Below are 27,082 nucleotides of genomic sequence, written 5' to 3'. Positions count from 1 at the left end.
ACCAACGATGAAGGAGCAGCGCTTCGAAAACTAGTGATTCCAAATAAACCTGTTGGGCTATAACCTGGCATTGTGTGATTTTTAACTGTGAAAATCTGCAGTAATGCCAACGTCTCCATACAGCGCATGCTACTCGGTGTCAGCAACGCACTGCGCATGTTCCACAGTGTCAGCAAGACATTACGCATGCTCACACAACAAGCGGAAACACTCCGTGACCTTGTTTTGATGGACCAATGAGAAGTTCTGGAGGACCGGATGGAGACTGATCCTCCTGCCAATCACAGCAAACCCATCGTCTGGATGCGGAAGTAGGACAATTAACTTTTGAAGTTGCTGCTGCTGCTGCTGCTCCTCTCTCTATGAACGAAGATTGAGCTTCACCCCAACTGCAACTTCTTTCCTCTCTCCAACATCTGTGAGTACAGCACACTCTTTTCTCACCCCCTTCTCCATTCCGGGGTTGAGCTGTTGACTTGCAGGAACTGAAGGGAAACGAAGTGAATCCAGGGAGGGGACAGACTCTGGGAAAGTTAGTCCAGGTCTTTTTTCAATGGCAAATACAGGAGAATTGACATTTCAGGCTCGAGCCTTTCATCAGCAATTATGTGTGGATGAACAAAGGGGCCTCTGCGTCCTTCTAATCCAGTCAATGCAAGTTGTCAGACAGGTGCAGCAAGTAGTGAGCAAGGCAAGTGGTATATTAGTAAGAGGAATTGAGTTGAGAAGTGGGGACCCCTTCCTGCAGTTTGGTCGTAATTGAATATATCCAAGGCTGAGTTTATCTGATTTTTGAACAACAAAGATGTGATGGTTATGGGGGAGGCAAGACCAGTACAGGTCAGTTACAGAAACAGACCCTTCAGTCCAACTAGTCCATGCTGACTATGTTCTCAAACTAAACTGGACCCACCTGCCTGTGTTCAACCTATATCCCCCTGAACCTTTTATATTGGAGTCATAGAGATGTACAGCACAGAAACAGACCCTTCGGTCCATTTTCTCCATGCCTATCAGTTATCCTAATCTCATCTGTTTGCCAGCCCTGGGCCCCATAATCCCTCGAACCCCTTCTATTATAGACCAATCCAAATGCCATTTAAATTCTGTAATTATACCAGTCTCCACCACTTCCTCTGGCTGGTCATTTCATATATGCACTACTCTGTGTGAAAAGGCTCCCCTTAGAGCTCTTTTATGTCTTTCCCCGTTCGCCCAAAACCTTTAGTTCTGCACTCCCCCACCCCAGGGAGAAGACTTTGTTTATTTACCCTATCCATGCCTCTCATGATTTTACAAGCCTCTAAGGTCATCCCTCAGCCTCCGACGCTCCAGGGAAAACAGCCCCAGCCTATTCAGCCTCTCCCGAGAGCTAATTTTTTTCAAACCTGGCAGCATGCTGGTAAATCTTTTCTGAACCCTTTCAAGTTTCACACCGTCCTTCTGATGGGCAGGAGACCAGAGTTGCACACAATATTCCAAATGTGGCCTCACCAATGTCTTGTAGAGCTGCAAAATCACCTACCTCCCAACTCCTTTACTCAGTGCTGTAACCGATAAAGGAAAGCATACCAAATGCTGCCTTCACTGTCATATCTACCTGGGACTCTACCTTCAAGGAACTATGAACCTGCACTCCAGGTTTTGATCTGGGACTCCTTACAGAGACATGGCTTCAGGATGACAAGGATTGGATCCTAAATATTGAGGGGAGATGTGGCATTCAAGTCGAATGGGAAGCGAGGTAAAGGTAGAGGGTTGACACTGCTAATCAAAGCACTGATCACAGGGTAGTCTGGTGTCAGCTCGGATTTCAGGTCCTGGTTTCTTTGTCCTCTATTGATCTCACTGTTCCCACAGTTGTTGTCTGTTCTCAGCTCTGCTTCATTTCTGCTGAAGCTTTAACCTCCTTTGACACCTTCTGGAACAATAAATCATTCAGTCAATCAAAGTCCAATCCACAATCTCCCAGCCTGTAAACCATCCAGACAAAGAGTATCATACCAGAAAATATAACAAAATAAGTGAAAAGTTAGAATTAAATAGGTGCTTGTGTCTGTTCATTGGCAAGTAAACTAGAAATAGGGGTCTGCCAGGATTCTTATAGTGCCCTGATTGAAGAATTCTCTCTCCCTTACATCTAAGTATTAGTACCCAGCTATGATTTATAACAATATTTACATCAACAGAAATAACGCATCTGTTATGCAATAGACATAGAGATATATAGTATGGAACTAGACTTTTTCTCTCTCTCATGTGTGTGCGCGCGCGCACACACAAACACACCGAGGTCTATGGGGTGAATTTGTATTTGCACATACCATCTATTTTGCTCAAAAAATGCACAATCTGCAGGCAGACAATACATGGAATATTTTATAAATTCCACTTTGGAAATAGAACCAGTCTGACTCAAAAACTGGGATACAGACAGACTCTGGCCTCACACCTTTAATGCATTGTCTGAGCTGAGTTGTCATCTTTTCTTATAAAACCTTAAGTTATCTTGAGCCTTAGAAGAAGTTCTGGGATTTACATATTAATGACACCAGCAACTCATTCTAAAAGATGAAAGACTTTACAATCCAGGTTTCTTCAATGTATCATTTCAGTGGCATGACTCTGTAATGTTTTGCTGTAAACTCAGTGTCTTATGATCTTATACTCCACAACAACCTGATGAAGGAGCAGTGCTCCGAAAGCTAGTGCTTCCAAATAAACCTGTTGGACTGGCGTCATGTGATTTTTATCTTTGCCCAGGTGAGGGTGGGTTGGCCCTGCTAAATTACCCATGGTGCTCAGGGTTTTACAGGTGTGGGAGAATTGTTAGAAGCGATTTGATTCCACCTTCTCATGACTGTCTGTGTGAAATTTGGTATGTTCTCCCTCTTCTGTCTGCGCGGGTTACATCTGGGTGCTCCGGTTTCCTCCCACAGTCCAAGGATCTGCAGTTTCGGATGGATCGGCTGTGCTAAAGTGTCCAGGGATGTGCAGGTTAGAGTGGGTTAGCCATGGGGAACTGCAGGGCTGTAGGGTAAGTGGATGAGTCTGGGTGGGATGCTGTGTGGAAGGTCGGTGTGAATTTGATAGGTGAAATGGCCTGCAGGGATTATATAAATCTTCTGCTTTAGCCATATGTGGATTGAGAAATGATTGCTGTGGGAGGAGTAGGTTCCAGTTCATGGGACACTGCCCCAGTCCTGGGGAAGGTGGGAATTGTGCTGTCTCTCTCCCCACCCACTGCCCCCAACCATTCTCTCTCATCCCGCAACTCTCTGCCCCCCATTTTCTCTCTCTCCCCTTCATTCTATTCCTCCACCCTTTGACCCCCAAGTCTTTCCTTTCCGCCCCCACCACCCTCTGTTCCCCCCAGTCTCTCAATGGCCCCACACTCTGTCACCCTGTCCATTCTGTATCTCTTCCAACTCCCACTAAACTTTCTCATGCCTCGAACTCTCTTTGATCGCTGTATCAAGCTCTTCTCAGAAGAGAGAGAGAAAATGGTTGGTGATGACACTGCCTGGGAGATGGGGGTGCACGAGAAATGGCTGATCTTTCAAATTGAGAATAGCTAAAATAATATATTCAGAAATAGCATTAAAGTTTGAACGCATGTTCAATTTTATATTAAGACAAAGCTGCAGCCATCTTTCTCAAACTTGCATTGAACTATGTGCAGTTGAGGAAAGGCTGTTCGGGATGAATGAGGCTTTTGCCTAAAATGTCAACTTTCCTGCTCCTCGGATGTTGCCTGACCTGCTGTGCTTTTCCAGCACCACATTCTTGACTCTAATATCCAGCATCTGCAGTACTCACTTTCTCCTGTTAGGGGTGAATGGCCGAACCCTAGTCTTGAAAAATTGGTTCTCTTAGAAGGTGTAGAGGTGTATTCTACCTTCAAGAGAATTGAAAAGCGAGCAGAACCACCTGACGTAGCACCAAGCGTTGTGAACAAGGTAACAATTTAACATTTGGTCAAACAGCTCAGTAGCTGGGTTGCCTGGAGACAAAAACATACTCAATTTTGGCCAATCGATTTAAATCTTGCCCCAAAATACTGAATTCCAATCAAATTTGAATTTAGTATTTTGAGAATATTGGTTAGCACTGCTGCCTCACACCACCAGGGTCGATTCCAGCCTTGGGTGACTGACTGTGTGGAGTTTGCACATTCTCCCCGTGTCTGCGTGGGTTTGCTCTGGGTGCTCCAGTTTCCTCCCACAGTCCAAAGATGTGCAGGTCAGGTGAAGTGACTATGCTATATTGCCCGTAGTGTTAGGTGCATTCGTCAGAGGGAAATGGGTCTGGGTGAGTTGCTCTTCGGAGGCTCGGTGTGGACTGGTTGGGCCGAAGGGCCTGGTTCCGCACAGTAGGGAATTTAATCTAATCTAATATTAACACCAATGAAATGATTTGATGCTTTGGAGTACAAAATCAAAAAAAAAGTTGAACAGTTACAGGAGAACTGCCAAAAGACCAACAAATGTAGGCTGCTAGTGAGAACTCTGAGAGGTACCTGTCCAGAGAAGGAGTCTGCACAGAGAAAAAACATCGACACCGACCTGGAGAGCAAATCTACAGAAGAAGGTACAAAGAGAAGATTTAACAGCTGGCTGGTCTTGAAGTTTGAATCTTTCGGTAAATCTTAATCAGGGGTTTTTATTCGACTGGTATTATACAGGGGAAGGTAGAAGATAGGTTAGAGACAGGAGTTGTAAATTGTTGTTAATTAATTATTCTCCGTTAGACGTTAATAAATAAAGTTGTTAATTTTAACTTTAAATACTGACCTTTGGGAATAGTTTCTTGGTTCTTGAATTTTCACAGATTACCACATGGGTTAAACCTTCTCTCTGTTGCTGGTTTAAATTAGGTGGGGGAGGTTGCACCCAGTGTTGTAAAATTTGAGGGCTTTTGTCCGAGATTTGAACTAGTTTAGACAGATTTGAATAGATTTGGCAGTACGAAAAATCCCAGCAGATTTAAACACTTGCAAGTTAGAGTCCGAGATCATTAAATAAAACTTTAAATAGTGACTTTTAGAAACAGTTCCTTACCTCTTGAATTTTCATATTATCACATGGGGTAAATCTTTTTTGGGTTTAAATTAGTGGGGGGTGCAGTCCGTGTCATAACAGTTCTGACGATGTAGAAATAGAGTAGTGGAACATGGAAACAAACTGTTTGTTCCGTGCCTGTCGGATATCCTAAATTAATCTTGGCCCATTTGCCAGCTCTTGGCCCATATCCCTCCAAACCTTCCTGTTCATATACCATCCAGATTTGAATATTGTAATTGTACCAGCCTCCACCACTTCCTCTGGGAGCTCATTCAATCCACGCACCACCCGCTGCGTAAAATAGTTGCCCTTTAGGTCCCTTTTTATCCTTTCCCCTCCCACCCTAATATAAATCAATTGCTGCTTTTTCTGAACAGGCTCAGTGGCTGGCATTGCTGTCTTATAGCGCCAGGGACCCTGGTTTGATCCCAGTCTTGGGCAACTGTCTGAGTGGAGTTTGCACATTCTCCCTGTGTCTGCGTGGGATTCCTTTGGTGCTCGGTTTCTCCCCACAATCCAAAGATGTGCAGGTTTGGAGAGGGCACTTAAGGGGAATTAACTTTCACACTTTTTTTCTACTCCTTAGGTCCCTTTTAAATCTTTCCCCTCTCACCTTCAACCTATGCCCTCCAGTTTGGGAGTCCCCTACCCTGAGGAAAAGATGAGTCGTCAAATAAAATGCAAAAGGAATAAAATGTGGAGCCGCAGGATAAATATAAAATGTCGCTCCAGCCTTTCTTGTCTCCGATTGTCATTTGGGCACAAAACCTGTCGGTAACACCAGCAACTTCACAGAGCATCTTGCGCATGCTCCTCGGTGACAACGCACACTGTGCATGTTCGCCGGTGTCAGCAAAACCTGCGCGTGCTCCTGGCTGTCCGCGGAAATTGCGCGTGATCTATTGTTGGGCCAATAGGAAGCCCTGGAGGACCGGAAGGAGCGCGGTCCTCCTACTAATCAGAAACACCTTTATTGTGTGTGTCTCTCTCTTCATCTCAATTTATGGAGGGGACAGATTCTGGAAAAGTTTGGCCAGGTCTGTGTCTCAGTTGGCAAACTCATGGAAAATGCAGTACCACGATGTGAAGTGATAGCATTCCCTGTGGGGGGTGGGGAGGTGTGGTGAAAGGGTTAAAATTGTGTTCCAATACATGTGTGAATCTAACCGAAAATGGAAGGTGTCGCTTAGTCCCGTGTGAATCTTATTACACACCTTCCCGTGTGAATCTTCTTATCTGTATGTGACCAGAATGGAATGTGTTTTTCAGCCTTGCTCTGCTGTTCACATGAATGTTTAGATCTCGAAAAGAGTATATCAGCTGGAAAAGTCTCCAGTTCGGTAGAGTCTGCTCCGGGGTTGCGTTTAACCGCCGAGCGTGGGTTGTTGGCAACCGCTCTACGAGAACTGACGGCTCCCAGTTCCGGTAACACGTAGAGTGAGTATAAACCAGACCCGTTGTAAGTACGAGACCTGGTTGTGGCGACGCTGCGGGGAATAAAACACTTATATTCTAGCAGACTCGCCTCTTGGCTGTTTGTTCTGTGTCAGACTACTTTCCTGCGAGCCTGGTCCTTGACCTTGAGAATTTTTTAAAACATTTTGGCGTAGTCGGCAGGATCAATCGCAATTGAGGAAAGATTTTGATACAGAACAATGTTTTGGAAAAAGGCGAAGAAACCAGAGGAACAAACTGTGGAGGTCCCGACCGTCCCGGGATGGCATGGACCGTGGCATGGCGTGGCAGTTTGTTTGAGAAATGGTGGGGGGCGACCGGAGAACTGGGAGGCCGAGGGCGTAGGAACCCCAGGGTCGCTGCTGTCCACCCTTGAGAGGATCCCAGTCCTGCCGAAGAACCCCTTGCCTGGGGTACAGCGGAGGATGTGGGCCTGTGCGGCGGCTTGTAGACAACAGTCAGACAAGCGCCAAAAAGCTGAAGCAGAATTAGCCCTCCTGAAACATGAGCAGGGACTCAGTTCGGGAGATGCCTCTATGTTGAGGCAGGAAATTATGAAGTTAAAAGCTGAATTGACAGCATTAACTGAACTAGCAGGACGAACTATTATGTATCTGTCTGCTAAGAAACGGAAAGAGAAAAGGAAGGTCCCTCGAACCCCGGACCCAGTACAAGTACGGGCGTTTGTAGCCCAGTTAAATAACGGGGATCGGTGGGATATCGATCATTGGGATGGGAACATTTGGGGAGATTCAGATGATCAGTACGAAGAGGACCCACCCGTACTCCAAGCTAAACCAGTGGTTAGGAGAAAGCAGGTTCAGAGACGTCTCCCAGTGCAACGGGAGGTAATGTTAGATGAGGAAGGAAACCCTATACGGAATGAACAAGGGGAGGCAATTATGCATGAATTACCGCGGGCTCAGCCTCCTGCAGAATTCTCTGAATTAACGGAAGACTTCACTACCGATGAGGTGCTGTTTATCACCCAGAAAACCCGACGTAATCCTGGGGAGCCGTTAGAGCTATGGCTAATTCGGCTTCTCGAGGAAGGGGGGCAACAAGTGCAGGTAGACTATCAGGATGCTCCCAAGTTTGGTGGATTAGCAAAGGATGCTGCCATAGACCTGGGGTACCGCAGACAAGCCAAGGATATGGTAATAGATCGCAGTATGGGGACCTTATTTGGGATGTATGCCAGGGCAGTGGCCGAACAGTATCCCTTCCCATCCGATTGGCCCCCCTTGGAAGGAACTTGGACAACAATTAAGGAAGGGGTTCAGAGGCTAACCCGTTTGTGTGTGCGGGATGCCCTGTTGCTGGGAGTGCTGGACGAGGTAGATAACACAAATGTTAGTAGACAGACTAGAGACCACCTAGTGAAGACTGCCCCCCCCCATTATAAACCACTGTTATTAACCATAATGTTGAGTGGACGGGGAGAAACCCTAGGAGATGCCCGTAGTATGATGAGGGAGATGGGTGGTTTGGGGGATTGGGGACCCACAACCCGTGCTTCTCAGGGGGGCACGGAGGGGCGTCGCCCTGAGGCTCGGGCAGGGGGAAAAGTAAACCCTAATCAAGGAAGTAACCAAGGCCCCTCACGGCGTGCTTTGTGGCAAGCTTTGATACAGGCGCAGGTCCCAGCATCGGAGATTGATGGCCTACCTACACCGGAATTAAAAGACTTATGCAGACGAAAGGGACTGAAGGTGTCCCGGGTAGAGACGGAGTCCCGACCCACTATGGAAGACCTAGTGGAATTACTAACACAAAAATGTCAGACACGGGGTCCGGTTGTTAATGAGCCTCGAAGGGGTAGAACTTCCACTTCCCAGCGGTGGGAATCCTCGGAGGACGAGGAGGAGGAGGAGGTACGGCCTCCCCTCCGAGAGTGTTATAAAGTGGATAGGCGTGGCCGGAAACCTAGTAAGAAAGGCAAGAACAAAGAAGGGCGAGGCAAACGTCTTTACCCAGTGCTGTCTGGGGAAGATGAATGGGAGGAACAATAGGAATCGGGCCAAGCCCCAAGGGTTTGCCCACGAACGAGCCAATGGTCAGCAGACGACATTCGACCTCATGTATCATTGACTATCTATTGGCGCAAATCCGTCCAAACCGTTATGGCTCTAGTGGACACAGGGGCGGAGGCCACCTTAATCTATGGGACGCCCCATAAGTTTAAAGGAACCCCAGTCACGCTGGTTGGGCTGGGAGATAATCTGATTGAAGGAAAAACAGTACAATTGCCCCTAAAGATAGGTACAATGCCCATTAAAACTTATTCAATTATCATTACACCAGTTAGAGAATGGATCCTGGGAATGGACATTCTGGCCGGTTTAACACTTCACCTCCAACAAGGGAAGTTTGAATTTGGAATCACGAAAATGGCTTTGCGCTGTAGGACGGTGTTAGTGGGAAAGGTTAAAATGGACCCCTTCCCCATCCCGATCGCCGATCGCGTAATAAGTCTTAGACAGTATAGGATTCCCGGCGGACATAAAGAAATATCCGCCACAATTAAGGATTATTTGGAAGCGGGAGTGCTTAGGACATGCACCACGGCGTGGAATAACCCCTTATGGCCCGTACATAAAGCCGATGGGTCATGGCGGATGACGGTAGATTATCGGCAACTAAACCGTCACACTCCGGCCTTGACGGCAGCGGTCCCGGATGCCGTCACTATTATAGGACGAATCCAACATCATCCAGGGGTGTGGTACGGAGTAATTGATTTGGCTAATGCCTTCTTCACAATTCCTATTCCCGAAGATAGGCAGGAACAGTTCGCATTCACTTGGGAGGGTAGACAATTCACGTTCACGCGATTGCCCCAAGGATATCTGCATAGCCCTACTATCTGCCACCGGATAGTTGCAGAACACTTGGCTGCCTTTAAAGTGCCTGACGAAGTGATGATCTCGCACTATATTGACGATATGATGATACAGGGGACAAGTCAGAAGCAGGTTCAGGAATTGCTGGACCAACTGGTTCAACATATGCGAGGATATGGGTGGGAGATCAACCCAGCCAAAATCCAGGGTCCCTCACAAACGGTAAAATTCTTAGGAATCGTGTGGAACAAGGGGGAAAGGGAAATCACTGCGAAAGCTAAAAATAAGATTCAGGTCTTTGCCGTCCCTCACACCCAGAAGGACGTGCAGCAATTTATTGGGTTATTCGGATTCTGGAGACAGCATATTCCCCATTTAGGACAAATTTTAAAACCTTTGTATCGAGTTACGAGGAAAAAGGCAGCGTTCGAATGGACGGAGGTCCATCAAACTGCATTTGAAATGGCCAAGCAAGCGATACAGCAAGCTGTATCCTTGGGAAAGATACAGTCAGGACCTGTAGAACTGCAAGTCTCAGCACAGGGGGATTATGCCAATTGGAGCTTATGGCAAAAACAGGGAAGAACCCGTAAGCCATTGGGATTTTGGTCCCGAAAATTACCCCCGGCAGGGGAACGGTATACCCCCTTTGAGAAACAGTTATTAGCATGCTACTGGGGCTTGGTGGAAACCGAAGCCCTGACCATTGGACATGAAGTGATCATGAGAACAGCTATCCCTATTCTTCCGTGGGTACTTAGTGACCCCACTACCCACCGAATAGGAACTGCCCAAGAGAGCAGCATCATTAAATGGAAATGGTATGTGTCGGAGAGAGTGCGGACTGGACAGAAAGGAGTGTCAGTCCTACATGAGCAAGTGGCGGAGGCCCCTGAGGAAGGGGAAAAACGGTTTGAGGTGATTGAATACAAGGAATCACCCGTTAAGATGGGAAAACGGTATGATGAACTGACCCCGGATGAACAAGCCACGGCTTGGTTCGTAGATGGGTCAGCCCAATGGAAAGCGGGACAGCGTAGATGGAAAGCTGCCGCCTTTAACCCAAAACAAGGCACTACCCTAGAAGAATTAGGGGAGGGAAAAAGTAGTCAGTGGGCAGAATTAAAAGCAGTGCATATGGTAGTCATGCAAGCAGGGGTCATGGGAGTTTGTTTGTTCTCTGACTCGTGGTCAGTGGTTAACGGCATGACACAATGGATGCCAACTTGGCAGGCCAATCAGTGGATGATCCAGAATAGGGAAGTATGGGGTAAACAGTTATGGGAAGATATAAGGGAGAAAGCTCAATACCTGGTCATATACATCACCCACGTAGATGCCCATACATCTCGAAATGATGTGGAAGCTCTACATAACCGATATGTGGATGGTATCGTCCGAACCATGATTGTGCAAAGGGGCACCTCAGTGGACCTAGCTAGATGGGCACACCTTAAGGCTGGGCACTGGGGAGTGCAAGGAACCTTGCAATGGGCTCGAGACCGAGGAATAGATCTTATGGTAGATGATGTTAAGACTGCAGTAAACCAGTGTGAGCAGTGTCAACATCAGCGGCAGGGAGTGCCCCAACACATGATGGGACATATCCATCGGGGGGATGGTCCGGGACAGAGCTGGCAAATGGACTTTGTGGGTCCCTTACCCTCCTCACAAGGATGTAACCACATATGTACAGCTGTGGACACTATGTCTGGGGTTTTGGTAGCCCATCCCTGTCGTCACAACAATCAACAGGCTACCTTGCGATGTTTAGATTTGATTGAACAATTTTATGGATTGCCCATACAGGTCCAGAGTGACAATGGCTCCCATTTCACAGGAAGGGTGGTAAAGCAGTGGTGTCACGATAACCACGTGGAATGGGTTTATCATGTACCCTATCACCCACAAGCTGCGGGACTTATAGAACGAATGAATGGGCTTCTGAAGTCCTCACTACGAAAAGTAGGAGGTTGCAATGACTTAACAGGTTGGAAGAAGCAACTAATTCGGGTGGTGAAACAAATTAATAACCGCCCATTAGGAAATGGGGTAACACCCTTGAATAGGATGATACGAGTATGTGATACCCCAAAGACTCAGCCTATTAAAATGTGGAAATTCGCTGAGGAAGCTGATATTCCCGTAAGGGCCACGCCGGCTTCGGCTGGACTGGACCTACGAGCACTAACTGCCCAGACTTTGATCCAACAGAAACCTACGGTGATTAAGACCGGATTAGGATTGATTTGTCCCCCTGGAACCTATGGGCATATCCTCCCGCGGTCGGGACTGTCACTAAAGGGGATTGATGTGATGGCAGGCGTAATTGACGCGGACTAACAAGGGGAGTTGGGGGTGGTCCTGGTCAACATCACTGCTGAACCTTACGTGATACAGAAGGGGGACAGAATAGCGCAATTGGTCATTAAACCATGTAACCTTACAACGGTGGAAGAGACGGGAGCTCCCGTTACGGTTACTGAGCGTGGGACGGGGGGATTTGGGTCTACTGACACTAAGGGGGCCAAGGTATGGGTGCGCCAGACAACCGGCCCCCCCAGGCCGGCCGAAATCATAGCACAGGGGAAGGACAGTCTGGTCACCATTATGTACCCCGGGGACCCGACCTGGGCAAACGTCCCGGCGAACCAGTGCTACTTACGTGAGACCTAAATAATGTTGTAATTGCTATGCACCCGCAGGCTGGCCCTCCGCCTTGAACATGGGGTGGTCATGGGGATTGCGACTCCTATTGGCGATGTTCGCGATCGGATGGCCACTCCAGGGCATTGGTATCACGGCCTGGACGCTGGTACCGGTCGCCCGCCATGAGGTGCGGTGGGAGGCCAGTAGCCAGCGACGGACGCAGGACAATTTTACATGTGAACCCGGTCAGCAGTGCGTTGTTCTGACTCTCACCAGCGACTGTCAATTGTACACGTGTGCACAGTGCTACATGCGCCGGGATGGGGAAAAATATGACATATCGTTCATACCGCCTAATTGCGCCCTGGTGGTAAATGCCCAAGTCAAGACGTGTTTGTGGGACCGACGCACCCAGACATGCGGGACAACGGGGACTCATTGGAGCGTCACAGCTCGGGGGGAAGATCTGTGGCTGCGCAATGCCACCGATATTCGGAATCGTCATCGATTCATGCGGTTAATAATGGTACTGCCCTCGACGAACGCCCCGTCTGAGGCGTTATTAAACACCACGCGGGGCGGGCCAGCACCGAAGAGGGGTGCCACGGGGGGCGTGCGGTCGCATCGAACACAGTTGGCCCCTATTATGTCAACTTGTCAACAGATGGCCCGGGCGGTACTGCACACTGATGTTCATTGGCGGGTACAGTTGCCCCTCATACCCGAGTGTCATACCAAGAGGCGGCGACGAGCGTGGTACGACACCCTGCTGGGAGGCACAGGAACTGTTATGGGTATCTCGAATGCCATTGACTCTGAGGTAACCCGTACTAAATTATCTAACACGGGACAGGCCACCTCACAAGGACTACATACTATTGGAAGGTGGATGCCATCCGTAATGATGACTCAAGGAGAGACAGCTGAAATAATGATACGATCTCTGCAATGGGAACTGGATGTCTGGGGTGCCACTCAGGAACTGTTTGAGAACATTACGGCTCAGTTAAATTGGACTGCCTGTCATATTCAAATGTTGCATGCTCAAATACAGAAAGAACGCTTTTTGCGTGTGGTAACATCCCCCAATGTACAGGCGTGGAGGGGACTATGGAATGTATCTGAGAAATTGTGGATGATAACCCATCCAGAACGAACATGGTGTAACGCAACTATGTGTAACGGATACTTTGTTACCATGAATGTAACCCACACTGTTACGGTCTGTCGATATTATGTATTACCAGTGATTACATCTTCTGGATATTATTTTCTGAAGACAAGGGGACAGTGGTTTAGCCCAGATACCAATATTACCTATGATCTGTCCGCTTGTGAACAGACTGATCAGGGGAAAACTTGCCTACTGATGGACAGGTATCGGGACCCTTGCTTGACTAACGGAACGGCCCTGTGCGAATGGACTGTTGAAACTCCAAGGGACATGATGTGGCAGATTGGGCCACACACGCTCTGTGTGGCTACCAATAATCCACATCCTATGCTTCCCTCAGCACCGTTCTCGGGATGCCTCTCAAATGTCTATCAGTGGCACTGGCAGAATCAGACCTATCTGTTGGCCACTTATAGCAGTGCTCGCCACTTTACCAAGGTGCAGTGGAAAGTGCTGATGAATCCTTGGAACATTTCCCTGGATCGGTTTAAGCGAGCATTGGACCGATCCGAGGAGCTTAAGCAGATATTACGAAAGCATCAAACCAATGTCACCAAGGTTACGGTGTCTACCTTTATACATGGACAGGAGGTAGTACATGCTGCCCGTGTAGTGGACGTGGAGTCAGCTCATCATTGGTGGGACATATTGAGTGGTATGTCCTCCACTGCGGGGACATTCCTGTTCCCACCCTTGTCGATCCTGGTAGCGGTCCTGGTGATTTTAACATGCTGTAATGTCCTGACTTGCTTGTATATTTGGCGTGTACGTAGGCGCTTGTTAGAAAGAATACATATGGGCATAATGTAACACATGTATTGGGCCAAGCAGTGGAATGTGGTGTGTCCCAATACATGTGTGCTCATAATGTAACACATGTATTGGGCCAAGCAGTGGAATGTGGTGTAAAATTATGTCCCAATACATGTGTGAATCATAATGTAACACATGTATTGGGCCAAGCAGTGGAATGTGGTGAAAGGGTTAAAATTGTGTTCCAATACATGTGTGAATCTAACCGAAAATGGAAGGTGTCGCTTAGTCCCGTGTGAATCTTATTACACACCTTCCCGTGTGAATCTTCTTATCTGTATGTGACCAGAATGGAATGTGTTTTTCAGCCTTGCTCTGCTGTTCACATGAATGTTTAGATCTCGAAAAGAGTATATCAGCTGGAAAAGTCTCCAGTTCGGTAGAGTCTGCTCCGGGGTTGCGTTTAACCGCCGAGCGTGGGTTGTTGGCAACCGCTCTACGAGAACTGACGGCTCCCAGTTCCGGTAACACGTAGAGTGAGTATAAACCAGACCCGTTGTAAGTACGAGACCTGGTTGTGGCGACGCTGCGGGGAATAAAACACTTATATTCTAGCAGACTCGCCTCTTGGCTGTTTGTTCTGTGTCAGACTACTTTCCTGCGAGCCTGGTCCTTGACCTTGAGAATTTTTTAAAACAGGAGGGAAAGCAGAAAGGAGATGCATTGTTTAAATGGTGATATATTGGGATGTGGAGAAAGTGAGGACCGCAAATGTTGGAGATCAGAGTCAAAAAGTGTGGTGCTCGAAAAGCACAGCAGATGAGGCAGCATCCAAGGAGCAGGAGAGTCAGCATTACAGGCACGAGCCCTTCATCAGGAATGTGTATAAAGGGGCCTCAGCGTCCTTCCATACCAGTTAATGCCAGTTGTCCGATAGGTGCAGCAAGCAATGAGGAAGGCAAGTGGTATATTAGCAAGAGGAATTGAGTTCAGAACTGGGGATGTCTTCCTGCAGTTATGGGATCATTGAATATATTCAAGGCTGAGTTCATCTGATTTTGGAACAACAAAGAAGTGGACGTTTATGGGGGAAGGCAAGAAAATGGTTTTCACACCATTGCAGAACAGTTACCGAGTCAAACAGCACAGAAACAGTCCCTTCAGTCCAACTACTCCATGCTATGTTCTGAAACTAATCTAATCCCATCTGCCAGTGTTTGGCCTATATCCCTCTGTCACAAAGCTGGTCCTTTTTTCTAAAAGCTGGTCCTTCTTCTCAAGGATGCTGTGTCCTTGGTTTTTTTTCAGAGGGGTGGTAAAAAGACCCAAGCTCCGAAGCGACTGGTTTAGTACAGAGATGAAAAACGGTATTGAGAGGCATTTTTGGTTATGTGTGAACAGGTGAGACTTGAGGCCAAAGCTTTTATGTTTTAGAAGTGACCTCTACAATGAAAGGGGAGTGGTCAATCCTGAAAGCTGAAGTCTTGTTTGGGTGAGTTAAGCAGTGGGCTGTCTGGAGAAAGGCTGCTAATACTGTCTCCTTCTGCCCTTCTAACTTCAACTGTAAGCCTCTGTTTCAGTTTTACTTTGTTTAAGGGGTTTGTTTTTTTGGTACTGTTGTGTTCAAGCATTGCGAAGAGTGTGAAGAGTTTCTCCACAACTTGTACTGTACTTAATAAAGTTTGGTTGTTCACAGAAGTTGGCGTATTGCAGTGTAAGAAGCTCAAGCAAAAGAACTTAACAAAGGAACCTAAGGGATAATTCTTTCATGCAGAAAGTGGCATGTTTAAGGAAAGAGCTGTCAGAGGAAGTGGTGGGTGCTGGTACAATTATGACATTAAAAGGCATCTGGATGGGTATACGATTAGGAAGGATTTAGACGATTTTGGCCAGATGCTGGCAAATCAGCCGAGATTAGGTCAGGTTATCTAGTTGGCACGGATGAATTAGACCAAAGGGTCTGTTTCTGTGCTACATATCTTTATCAGTCTGGCTTGCCACTAACATTTGCCACATCTCTGGTGTCAGTGTCAATGCCTTGATGTCTCATTCTTAACCGGACTGGCAGTGATGATTTTTGTAATCTTTTCTTACAGACTATCTGAAGACAGAAGTTTCAAAGTCAACAGATAAAGGGCTCAAGTCCAAAATGTTGATTTTCCTGCTTATCTGATGCTGCTTGCTGTGCTGCGCTTTTCCAGCGACGCATTTTTTGACTCTGACTCTCCAGCGTCTCCATTCCTCACTTTCACGTCAATGTCTGACAGTCACTCAATCCATCAGGACCGCAACAATTTTCAACTATGATTCTGTGAGAAGGAGCAAAGCTTTCTTTTTGCTTCCTGTTTGAGTACGGGGGACTGGTTGAAAGACCCGACTGTTACAGCGCACTAAGTGTGGAGCCTGAAACAACTCTACTGCCTGGAAAGAAGAATTCACGGCGGGGTTGTACACGTGTGTGTGTGTGTGTGTGTGTGTGTGCAGCTGAAGCTTCGGCCATGGAGAAACCTGAGGCAACACTCCCCGTTGAGAAACCATGGAAGTGTGGCAACTGCGGGAAGGGCTTCCGTGTCCCATCTGTCCTGGCGGCTCATCAGTGCAATCACACTGGGAAGAGGCCGTTCTCCTGCCCCAAGCGGGCGAAGGGCTTTACTTGCTCCTGTGTCCTGCTGGCCCACCAGCATATACAGACTGGTGAGAGGACGTTTTACTGCTCTGTGTGCGGGAAAGGGTTCACTTGTGTGGACAACCTCCAGACCCACCAGCGAATCCATGCAGGAGAGAGGCTTTTCAGTTGCCACGAGTGCGGGAAAGCCTTTAGCAATTCCTCCGACCTGCTGAAGCACCGGCGAGTCCACACGGGGGAGAGGCCATTCAGCTGCCCAGAGTGCGGGAAGGCCTTCAGCGACTCCTCCAACCTGCTGAGGCACCGGCGGGTCCACACAGGGGAGAGGCCCTTCAGCTGCCCAGAGTGCGGGAAGGCCTTCAGCAATTCCTCCAACCTGCTGGCCCATCAGCAGGTCCACACGGGGGAGAGGCCCTTCAGCTGCCCAGAGTGCGGGAAGGCCTTCAGTAAATCCTCCAACCTGCTGGCCCATCAGCGGGTCCACACGGGGGAGAGGCCCTTCAGCTGCCCAGAGTGCGGGAAGGCCTTCAGCAATTCCTCCGACCTACTGAGACACCGGCGAATCCACACGGGGGAGAGGCCTTTCGCCTGCTCTGAGTGTGGTAAGGCCTTCAGCAATTCCTCTGACCTGTTGTCCCACCGGCGGGTCCACACCAGGGAAAGGCCATTCAGCTGCCCCGAGTGTGGAAAGGGGTTCACCCGCTCCTCCAAACTGCTGGCCCATCAATGGGTCCACACCGGGGAGAGGCCGTTTGCCTGCCCCGACTGCGGGCGGAGGTTCACATTGTCCTGCAACTTGCGGAGGCACCAGCGGGGGCACCAGTGCACCCAACAATCAGATTCCACCAGTGACGCTGCAGTGGGTCACCCCCAAGGCTGAACCTCTTGCCCATTCTGACAGTGGGTGCAGTGGGCTTTTTTTGTTTTGTGCTGGACTCACCATCCCCTCCCCGCCCCCACCCCCCCAAGCCCACCTACGTGGCTCAGGGGTGGTATGGTGACTCAGTGGTTAGTACCACTGCCTCACGATGCTGACCTGGGTTCAATTCCACCCTCGGGATGACAGTCTGTGTGTATCTTTCACGATGTCCCCCCCACATCTCTATGGGTTACTTCTGAGTGCTCCGGTTTCCTTCCCCTGGTCTAAAGGTGTACAGGTTAGGATGGATTGGCCCATCTAAATTGTCCCATAGTGTTCTGGGATGTGTAGGTGTGGTGCATTAGTCAGGGGTAAATGTAGAGGAATAGGAATAGGGGAATGGGTCTGGCTGGGTTACTCTGCGGAGGGCCAGTGTGGACTTGTTGGGCTAAAGGACCTGTTTCCATACTGTTGGGAATCTAATCTTTAAAAAAAAGAATTCCTCCAAGCGATACTGATAAAATATGCCGAGTTGGACAAAGTATCCCGTCAAGTTTGAGACAAACCCAGAGTTGAAGAAGTCGGAAGTCACACAACACCATGTTACAGTGCAACAAGTTTATTTGAAATACAAACTTTAAGAGCATTGCTCTTTCATGAGTGCTGCTCCTTCATCACTTCATCTGGTGCCATGTGACTTCTGACCTTGTCCACCCCAATTCAATACCAGCACCTCCGCATCAGAGTTGATGAATGAGATTGGAGTTTATTCGGCCTGATTTAGTAAGATGTTCATTTGGAAACTCAAAACTGTCAGACCGACAAAGAGACACGAATCATAGAGTCCCACAGCAGGAGACAGGCCCTTCGGCCCAACATGGTCCGTGCCAACCAAACTGTCCATCAACACTAAGCCCATTTCCTTGCACTTGGCCCATTTCCTTCCATACCTTTCCTATCCACTTATTTGTCCAAATGCCTTATAAATATTGTTAATGTACCCACCTCAACCACTTCCGCTGGCATTTCATTCCATATGTGTACCACCGTCTGCATAAAAATAAAAGTTGCCCCTCCCATTCCCTTTTATTCTTTTTCCTCTAACCTTAAACTGATGCCCTCTAGCTCTCACTTCCCCAACCCCGGGGTAAACGTCTGAGTGCATTCACCCTCTCCATGCCTCTCACAATCACTTCACTTCTCTAAGGGCCCCTGTCAGTCTCTAATGCTCTAAATAAAAATATCTTAGCTTGTCCAACCTCTCCCTTTTACACAGACCCTTGAGTCCTGGCAACATCCTTGTATATGTCTTCAGCACACTTCCAAGTTTAATAACATATTTGTTATAGACACTGCCCTGTCTACCTATTTTGTTGGAAATATAGGACCTAATCCAAACTGGATAATCTGGCTGATGGGACAGGAAACCACTTCCTTTCTTAAGAGAGAAGTCTCCTGGAGAGAACTGGCTGGCTGACTGATCTACTGACCCTCAGTGTCCCACTGCCCTCAGTTATCTGGAGGGGTGTCCACACATTTGCCTAAGGTGGTGCTTGAAACCTTTATCATCTTTGGGATGGATCCCCATTCATTCCGTGCGATGGAGTCATGCAGCCTGGAAACAGACCCTTCAGACCAACCAGTCCATGATCCCCAACTAAACTGGTGCCACCCATCTGCTCCTGGCCTGTATCCAGTTTGTTAATAGTTTTGTTCATTTGTTCACCATGAGAGTTGGATAAATAAATTGCTGATTGTTGATTTTAAAGTGTTGGGGATTTATTCTTCTCACTAGAGCAGGTTACACCACTTTTCATGCTAATTTTATAGATTATTGGGCGACACTCTCCTCTGTTTGAGAAAGGTGGTGCTGTCAGCCTTCGCTTTATAAGAGTATTGACGTGATGTAGTGCTGAATGCAATGGAGTCAACATGAATCCCAGCCTCTCTCTGTGGTTGTGAGTGAATCGCTTTAATTTGGCTCTTAACTCAGAAACTGCACACAATTAACTGCTGAAACAGTGATTTACACTTGATTGTATGCAGCAACCAAAAATAAAACTCAAGTAACCAAGTTCAACCTCACTCACAACTTGGCTATCACCCAATTGATGGCAGAATTTAACTGAGTTTCCACCAACAGTTTGTCTCTGGAAGTATCCAGGGATTCAGTGCAGCATTCGTCTTCCAAGTACTGCTGCTGCATCTTTCTGGAGTTGCATTCTGGTGGAGATTCCTCGCTTTCAAATCTGTGGTGTGATGCTTCTTTAGATTCTAACACCATCTTCCCCACACTTCTGGAGATCTCCGGTCTGTAGCTTACCTTCTTATCCTCGAGGGTTAGTGGTTTGTTTGATACAGCCTTTCCTGCAAAAAAACCCCTTTACGTCAGGGCCTTCCTTCCACAAACTTAATTGTCCTTTTGTCATGAGGTTATTAAACACTTAGCTCATCGGTCCCAGGAAACAACTTGTTGTTTTGCATCCTTCTACCCAGGGATGACTAACTACCAGAAATTAGGCCATTCAGCCCATTGAGTCTGCTCCACTATTCAATCATGGCTGATATGTTTCTCAACCCAATTCTCCCCGTAACCCTTGATACGTAAGAATGATTGAATGGTGGAGCAGACTCAATGAGCTGAATGGCCTCATTTCTGCTTCTGAGGTCTTCTGATGTAGCAGTTTCTCAGTGGCCCTTTTGTTTCTTGGTCCAGAAAGAGTTACTGCTGACTCAGGGAGTTTGGAAAGTTCTGGAGTTTACAGGACCACACCACATTCCTCTCTGCCTCCTCCCGAGATACTGGCAATTCCCAAGATCCCTTGGTATCCCTGAAAACAATCGAGGTATCTGTAAATCTCTGCTGCTACTCAGGAACAGAAAGATTATGGGGACAGACTATGGAGTTCTACTCCAGGATTCTCTCAAGGTAAACTTACAGGTTGAGTCAGTGGTTAGGAAGGCAAATGCAATGCAGGCATTTATTTTGATCAGACTTGAATATAAAAGCAGGTATGTACTTCTGAGGCTCCGGTCAGGCCACAATTGGAGTACTGTATGTAGATTTGGGCCCCATATCTCAGGAAGGATGTACTGGCCCTGGAACATGTTCAGAGGAGGTTCACAAGAATGGTCCAGGAATGAAAAATTTAACATATGAAGAACATTAGAGGACTCTAGGTTTATACTTCATGGAGTTCAGAAGGATGAGAGGGGATCTAATTGAAACCTACAGAATAATAAACGGCGAGGATGTTGGGAAGATGTTTCCATTGGTAGGACAGACTAGAACCTGAGTGCTCAGCTTTCGTGTCAAGGGAAGACCCTTTAGAACAGAGGGGAGAGAAACTTCTTAAACCAGAGTGTGGTGAATCTATGGAATTCACCGCCACAGAAGGCTGTGGAGGCCAAGCTACTGAGTATATTTAAGACTGAGATAGATAGGTTCTTGAGTATCAAGGGGATTAAGGGTTACGTGGAGATTGGGGTTGAGAAACGTATTGAATGGCGAAGCAGACTCAATGGGCTGAATGGCCTAATTTCTGCTCCCATGGTCTTATGATATGCTGATGTGTGGAGGGGTGAGGAGGGGGGAAAAAGAGATGAAGAGAGAAAGACAGTTAAAGTGAACCTCGATAGTGATGAAGGAAATATAAGAATTGTATGATAAATGGCAGAACACATAGGAGCACTGGCATACAGAGAGATCTGGGCATATAGATCCGTGGAAGTGGTAATGCAGGTGGGCATGGTGGTCAAGAAGGCACACAGCACGCTTCCTTGAGTGTAAGAGTTACATACAGCTCTTTATTCTGACCACATTCGGAATATTGTGTGCAGTTCTGGTCAATGTGCTACTGGAAGGTTGTGGGTGCTCTGGCAGAGGGTACAGACAAGGTTCACCAGGACATTGCCTAGTCTGGAGGGCTCTCATTACGAGCAGAGGAGGCATAAACCTGGATTGTTTTCTTTGGAAAAACAGAGGCTGAGAGGAGACCTCGACAAAATGATGAGACACACAGATTGGCTGGACAGGGGTGGCAAGGTAGCTCAGTGGTTCGCACTGACGCCTCACAGTGCCAGAGCCCTGCATTCGATTTTAGTCTCAGGCAACTATCTGTGTGGAGTTGGCACATTGTCCCTGCACCCCACCTCCCGTGTCTGTGTGGGCTTCCTCCGGGTGCTCCGGCTTCCTCCTACAATCCAAACTTGTATAGGTTAGGGTGGATTAGCGAAGCTAAATTACCCATTGTCCAGGGAGAGGCAGGTTAAGTTGGATTGTCTGTATGTAAATTGCCCCAATGTTCAGGGATGTGTAAGTTTGGTGCATTAGTCAGGAGTAAATGTAGATAATAGGGGTAAGGGAACGGGTCTCTATGTGTTAATCTTTGGAGGGCCGGTGTTGACTTGTTGGGCTGAATGGTCTGTTTCCACGCTGGAGGGATTCTGTGATAGTCAGAGGCGTTTTTTCCCTCCAGGGTGGAAAAGTCAACTAAAAGAGGGCACAGGTTCAAGGTGAAAGGGGGACTGTTTGGGGGAGAAGTGGTGGGGGTGGGGAATTTACACAGAGAGGTGGTGGGTTTCTGGAATGCACTGCCAGTGGAGGTAGTGGAAGCAGGCACCTTAACAATGTTTAAGGTGTATCTTGATAGACACATGAAGGGGAGGTGAACAGAGGAACAGAAACCACACATGGGCAAGAAATGTCAGGTCTAAGTAAGGATTAAGAATTAGCACAGGCTTGAGGGGGTGTGTATGCCTAAACCAAGTGAGAAGAGCCTGTGACTGTGCTGTATTGATACAGCTTTCCCCCACTATTTGAAAGTAGAGTGTTCCTTTCATAAGCTGAAATGGGCCTAAAGCGAAGAAGCAATTACCATGAATTAATTTATATTATGCCTTTCTTTGTAAAAGCGACAATCCTCTTCAGATTTCTTTCGATTTGTGAGAACAGGTATTAATGTAGGTCTTTTGTAAAAGTGAAGTAGTGTAAAGTGAACTTTCGAAAAGTGGGGGATACCCTTATGCTGATGGAGGGGAGATGGGGGAGCAATGAAGAGGGGTGGATGGAGGCTCATGTGGAGAATAAACACAGAGACCAATTGAGCCTGGCCCTGTGCTGGAGACTCAATGGGACAGAGACAAATGTATCTATTTCAGGTATACCTGCAGTATGCTCCATCCAGGATAAAAAAAAATGTCCTTCATCTGCTTCACCATACAGGGCAGATGAGCAGTTTCTCCACAATGTGGACCAGGAGGTGATGCGACTGAGTGAAGCCTTTCCTGTGCTGAATGCAGGTGATTGGCCGCTGCCCGGTATATAAATGCTGATGAATATCGGGCAGGCGGGGAAGGGAAACCGTTCCTACACTCCCTGCATTTTCATGATTTCTCCATGGTGCAGGTGTACTCGTATTTCTCCAGGTTCAACAATCAGTTGAAACTCGCTCACACTTACAGCATAGGTGTGGTGTTACTGGTGAACTGGTAATTGGAGGACTCGCATTCAGTCTGTAAAGCATGTTCCAGTCACTACTCTGGTGTGTGGGTATGTGAGACTCTGAGTTTCCAGTCACACTGACGTTTAAAACCTAACTAAGCAGACAGACCTTCTCCCCTTTGATTTCAAGGCCATCAATATCCAAGTCCTGGTGAATCAAGCGACTGTCAGACTTCGATGTGATGTTTGGTCTGAGATTTCTGCCTCCAAATTCTTCTCTTGTAATATTCCTGTGGAAAGAGGTTGCAAAGGTCATCGCTGTCAGTCCACAATAGAAAATCAAAACACACAATTCTAGTTTCTGTGGAACATTCTTTCCTCTCTTAATACCCAAGATCTTTGTGCTGATCTTTATGTAAATGTATACAGCAGGGTAATGTGGTGGATTGCATACTCCATGAAGAGTCCACTCAAGTTGCTGAATGGACATCTATCATGCGGTATTGACGTTCTTACTGAAGATACACAATATTCTGCTGTACAATATTACGAGCCCAGCAACAACTGCAAATCAGGCTTTGAGAGCTATAAACATTCCATCAAATATGTAACATATACCCCAGACTTATCTGTCTTATATTAACGCACGGTTGTCTTAAATCTGAGTCTTCTGGAAATGTAAGTTTTAAGTGTGACTTTTTGTAAAAGAAGCCATCATTTTGGACTCCTTCCATGCCATACTGACTCTATTACTGGAAATACATCCATACGACACCAGGATTCATGGATCAATGACGTGAGGCTTATCTTTACCCTCTTATAATTTTCTGTTACATAAATGTTTCGACGAATGCCAACGCTTTTCACCAGTCATACAGTCAGAGACATAAAGCACAGAAACAGATCCTTCAATCTAACTTGTCCATGCCAATCGGATATCCAAAATTAGTCTAGTTCCATTTGCCATCACTTGGTCCATATCCCTCTAAACCCTTCCTTTTCATATATCCATCCAGATGCCTCCACCACTTCCTCTGGCAGCTCATTCCATACACGCATCACCCTCTGCAAAAAATGGTTGACTGCAAGGTCCCTTTTAAATTTTTCCCCTCTCGCCCAAAACCTATGCCCTCTAGTTCTGCACTCCCCCTATCCCAGGGAAAAGACCTTGTCTATCCACCCTATCCACACCCTTCAAGTTTTTATAAACCTCTTTAAAAAACACACACTCAGCCTGAGATGCTCTAGGGAAAACAGCCCCATCCTATTCAGCCTCTCCTTGTGGTTCAAACCCTCCTACTCTGAATCTTTTCTGAATCCTTTCAAGTATCACAACATCCTTCCTATAGAAGGGAGACCAGAATTGCACACAATATTCCAGAAGAAGCCGACTGAAACTGACTTTTGCAGAGTTTGCTCCCTGCTTGGATTCATACTCTCTGCCTCCCGTTGCTGCAAGTGAACAGTGCTTCCCCCCTTCTCTCTCCCTCCCAGGATAAGGAATGGAAAGGGGGAGACATTGCTTCACTCCCAGATTTTACCCAGAAGAGTCCCCCTATTGTCTGAATGCGCAAGTTGGACCATGAGCTTCTGAAGCGACTGCTGCTCCTCTCTTTCTCTGAATGAAGATTGAGCTTCACCCCAGACTGCAACTCCCTTCCTCTGTCCAAACATCTGTGAGCACAGCACATTTTTGTTGAAGTAAGGCATCTTTCCTGAATGTTACAATTAAAGGGGTGTCTTCCCCCTGATATTCAAAGGGACGGTAAGTCAGAGAGGGGCCACGCCTTGTGTTGTGTGGCATGTGTGACAGTTGCAACAGGATGTCCCAACTCCTATGCTCAATTCAAAATTTGTGAGAAGGTTTGTAGCTCGGGTGCTCGTTGTGGTTCTGTTCGCCGAGCTGGGAATTTTTGTTGCAGACGTTTCATCCCCTGTCTAGGTGACATCCTTAGTGCTTGGGAGCCTCTTGTGAAGCGCTTCTGTGATGTTTCCTCCAGCATTTATAGTGGTTTGTCTCTGCCGCTTTCGGTTGTCAGTTCCAACTGTCCGCTGCATTGGCCGGTATATTGGGTCCAGGTCAATGTGTTTGTTGATAGAATCTGTGGATGAGTGCCATGCCAGAGAACGGCCAGGGAATTCCTAAAGGCATGGCCTCTAGGCATTTTTACAGCGCCACATTTTTCAACTCTGGATCTGGGACAAGGTGTGTGGTATGGGGGGGGGGGGGGGATGGGAAATAAAGAAACTGGTGAAATCTACATTGATCCTATGTAGTTAGTGGGTCCCAAAGCAGAAGATGAGGTGTTCTTCCTACAAGCCTCAGGTAGCTAGAGCTTGGAGGGAGAGGCAGCCGAGGACTTGCATGTCCTTGACGGATTGGGAGGGGGGAGTTAAAGTGTTCAGCCACAAGGTGGTGGGGTCATTTAGTTTTGGCGTCTCAGAGCTGTTCCCTGAAATGTTCTGCAAGTTGGCGTCCAGTCTCCCCAATATGGCAGAGACCACATCGAGAGCAATGGACTTATAAATAAATCTTATAAACAAATTGTACAAATCTTAGCCTGCTAGAGTTATTTTCTTTAATTAAGTTAAAGAAAATTTTAATTAAATTGGGTGACTACATGAAACGATTTGTTGGTCAGACTCAAATCATCCTCCTCAAATGAGACAATGCCATAAATATCAGTGAACTGTTTTTTTTGTTGAACCACAAGTTCTTGATTTATTTTCACAACTTATTGGTATTCACATCTGCACATTCAATGTCAAACTCTGACATCAGAAATGACATGACATCATTAATTTTTTCTTACAATAATCCAACAAACAAATTAATAACACAGTGAATACCAAGTCTCATTAATATGAAATTAAATTTGACCAAATAAAATGTAAAATCAAATGGGAGATAACAAATGGGGGAAGGGCAGAAGGCAAGAAATGCAGCATCATAGAAGGTGCTCCTCCAGGGAGTGTATTTTACCAACTACAACTGCTCAATATAAACAAACACTCTGACATGACCCTCCGGTTTTAATGTAAACCATAGCCCCATACAGTAGGTACCATTTAAATAAGTTAATAGATACAAGCCTTGAGCAAATCCAGCCTCCAGCCGGACCCCCCGCTTCTTGGAGCTCGGACCTTCCTCCAGCTCCGGGGGGTTGTTGAGCTCCTGGGCTCCGGCCGCCGCCGAAGAAGCCGCGGGCGCCGGCTCTCTCTCCTCCACCGCCGACATTTTTAATTTGTTTTCTCGTTCACCCGGTAACCGTCACCTCCCCCTTCCCGGGCCCCGGGAATTATACACAAATAAACAATAAACCCCACCGGGGACTGTCTCCTTTTCTTCACAACTTTTGTTTGAAAAGTTCCGGCTTTAATTTGAAATGTATTTTAAAGGTATTTTCTGAGGTAAACGATGCCTGTCTGCCCCCCTCCCTCCGTCAGAAACCGCCCGCTGAGTCGATGAGAAAACCGCAGCCTCGCGCCGCCATCTTTGTTTTTCTTCTTCTTTCCGTCTCCTCCTTCTGTGACGCGCGTCATCTGCGCCTCCTCCAATCAGAGCGCACCTTACTCCACCTGACCAATGGCAGCTGGCATTCCGTGTCGTGTTGGTCCCACCGTCTGCAATCTCTCTCTCCGATTAGTCGGTACCGACCACAAGCTTTGGGATTGGTTGGGAATTTCACAATCACGTCAGTGTATCCGCCCTTTTCATTCCTTCAACAGCAGATGACCCAATTTACTGCAACAGGCTCTGCAGCTATAGCGGTAGTGTCACATATTCAGGGAGAAGATGTGATTTTTAACGTTATCAACCAATTCAACTGTGGCACCTCCACATCCATTCATTCAACTGAAGAGGGCTCAATTAAGTGTAAAGGGATCTGAGGGTATAATATTTGTATCCCATGTTGAGAAGAAACCTCTCCCCATTCATTCAATAGAAGAGGGCCTATTTGCTGCAGAGGTTTTTTATTGCACAGTGGTATTTTATTGCACAGTGGTAGTGTCCCTATCTTCGAGCCCTGAAATCCCACAGCTATGAGGATGCGTAATAACAAATTTTTTAGTCATAAGTCACATGACACCAGGTTATAGTCCAGCAAGTTTGTTTGGAGGGGATCTTACAGAAATATATTAAATTATGAAAGAAATAGAAGTATGATGTTGCATTGGTAGGTGAGACTAGGATAAGAGCACATGGCCTCAAGATT

General features: G+C 47.1%; 1 pseudogene across 1 annotated transcript in view; it reads left to right on the top strand.

The window, feature by feature from the left end:
• The first annotated feature begins 346 nt into the window (after nucleotides 1-346).
• The window catches only part of LOC148143829 (uncharacterized), a 125,054-nt pseudogene continuing 98,318 nt past the window's right edge, over nucleotides 347-27,082 (top strand). The window contains exons 1-2 of the transcript XR_015751316.1: nucleotides 347-418; nucleotides 16,034-17,246. The product of XR_015751316.1 is annotated as an uncharacterized LOC148143829 (transcript). The remainder of the gene's footprint in view (nucleotides 419-16,033; nucleotides 17,247-27,082) is intronic.

The sequence above is a fragment of the Chiloscyllium plagiosum genome, unplaced genomic scaffold (assembly GCF_037043375.1).
Source record: "Chiloscyllium plagiosum isolate Xiang-an unplaced genomic scaffold, Cpla_swu_hap1 HiC_scaffold_27, whole genome shotgun sequence".
NCBI classification, from domain to species: domain Eukaryota; kingdom Metazoa; phylum Chordata; class Chondrichthyes; order Orectolobiformes; family Hemiscylliidae; genus Chiloscyllium; species Chiloscyllium plagiosum.
Note: the sequence above shows the minus strand (reverse complement) of the source record. Positions and strands in the feature narration are given on the sequence as shown.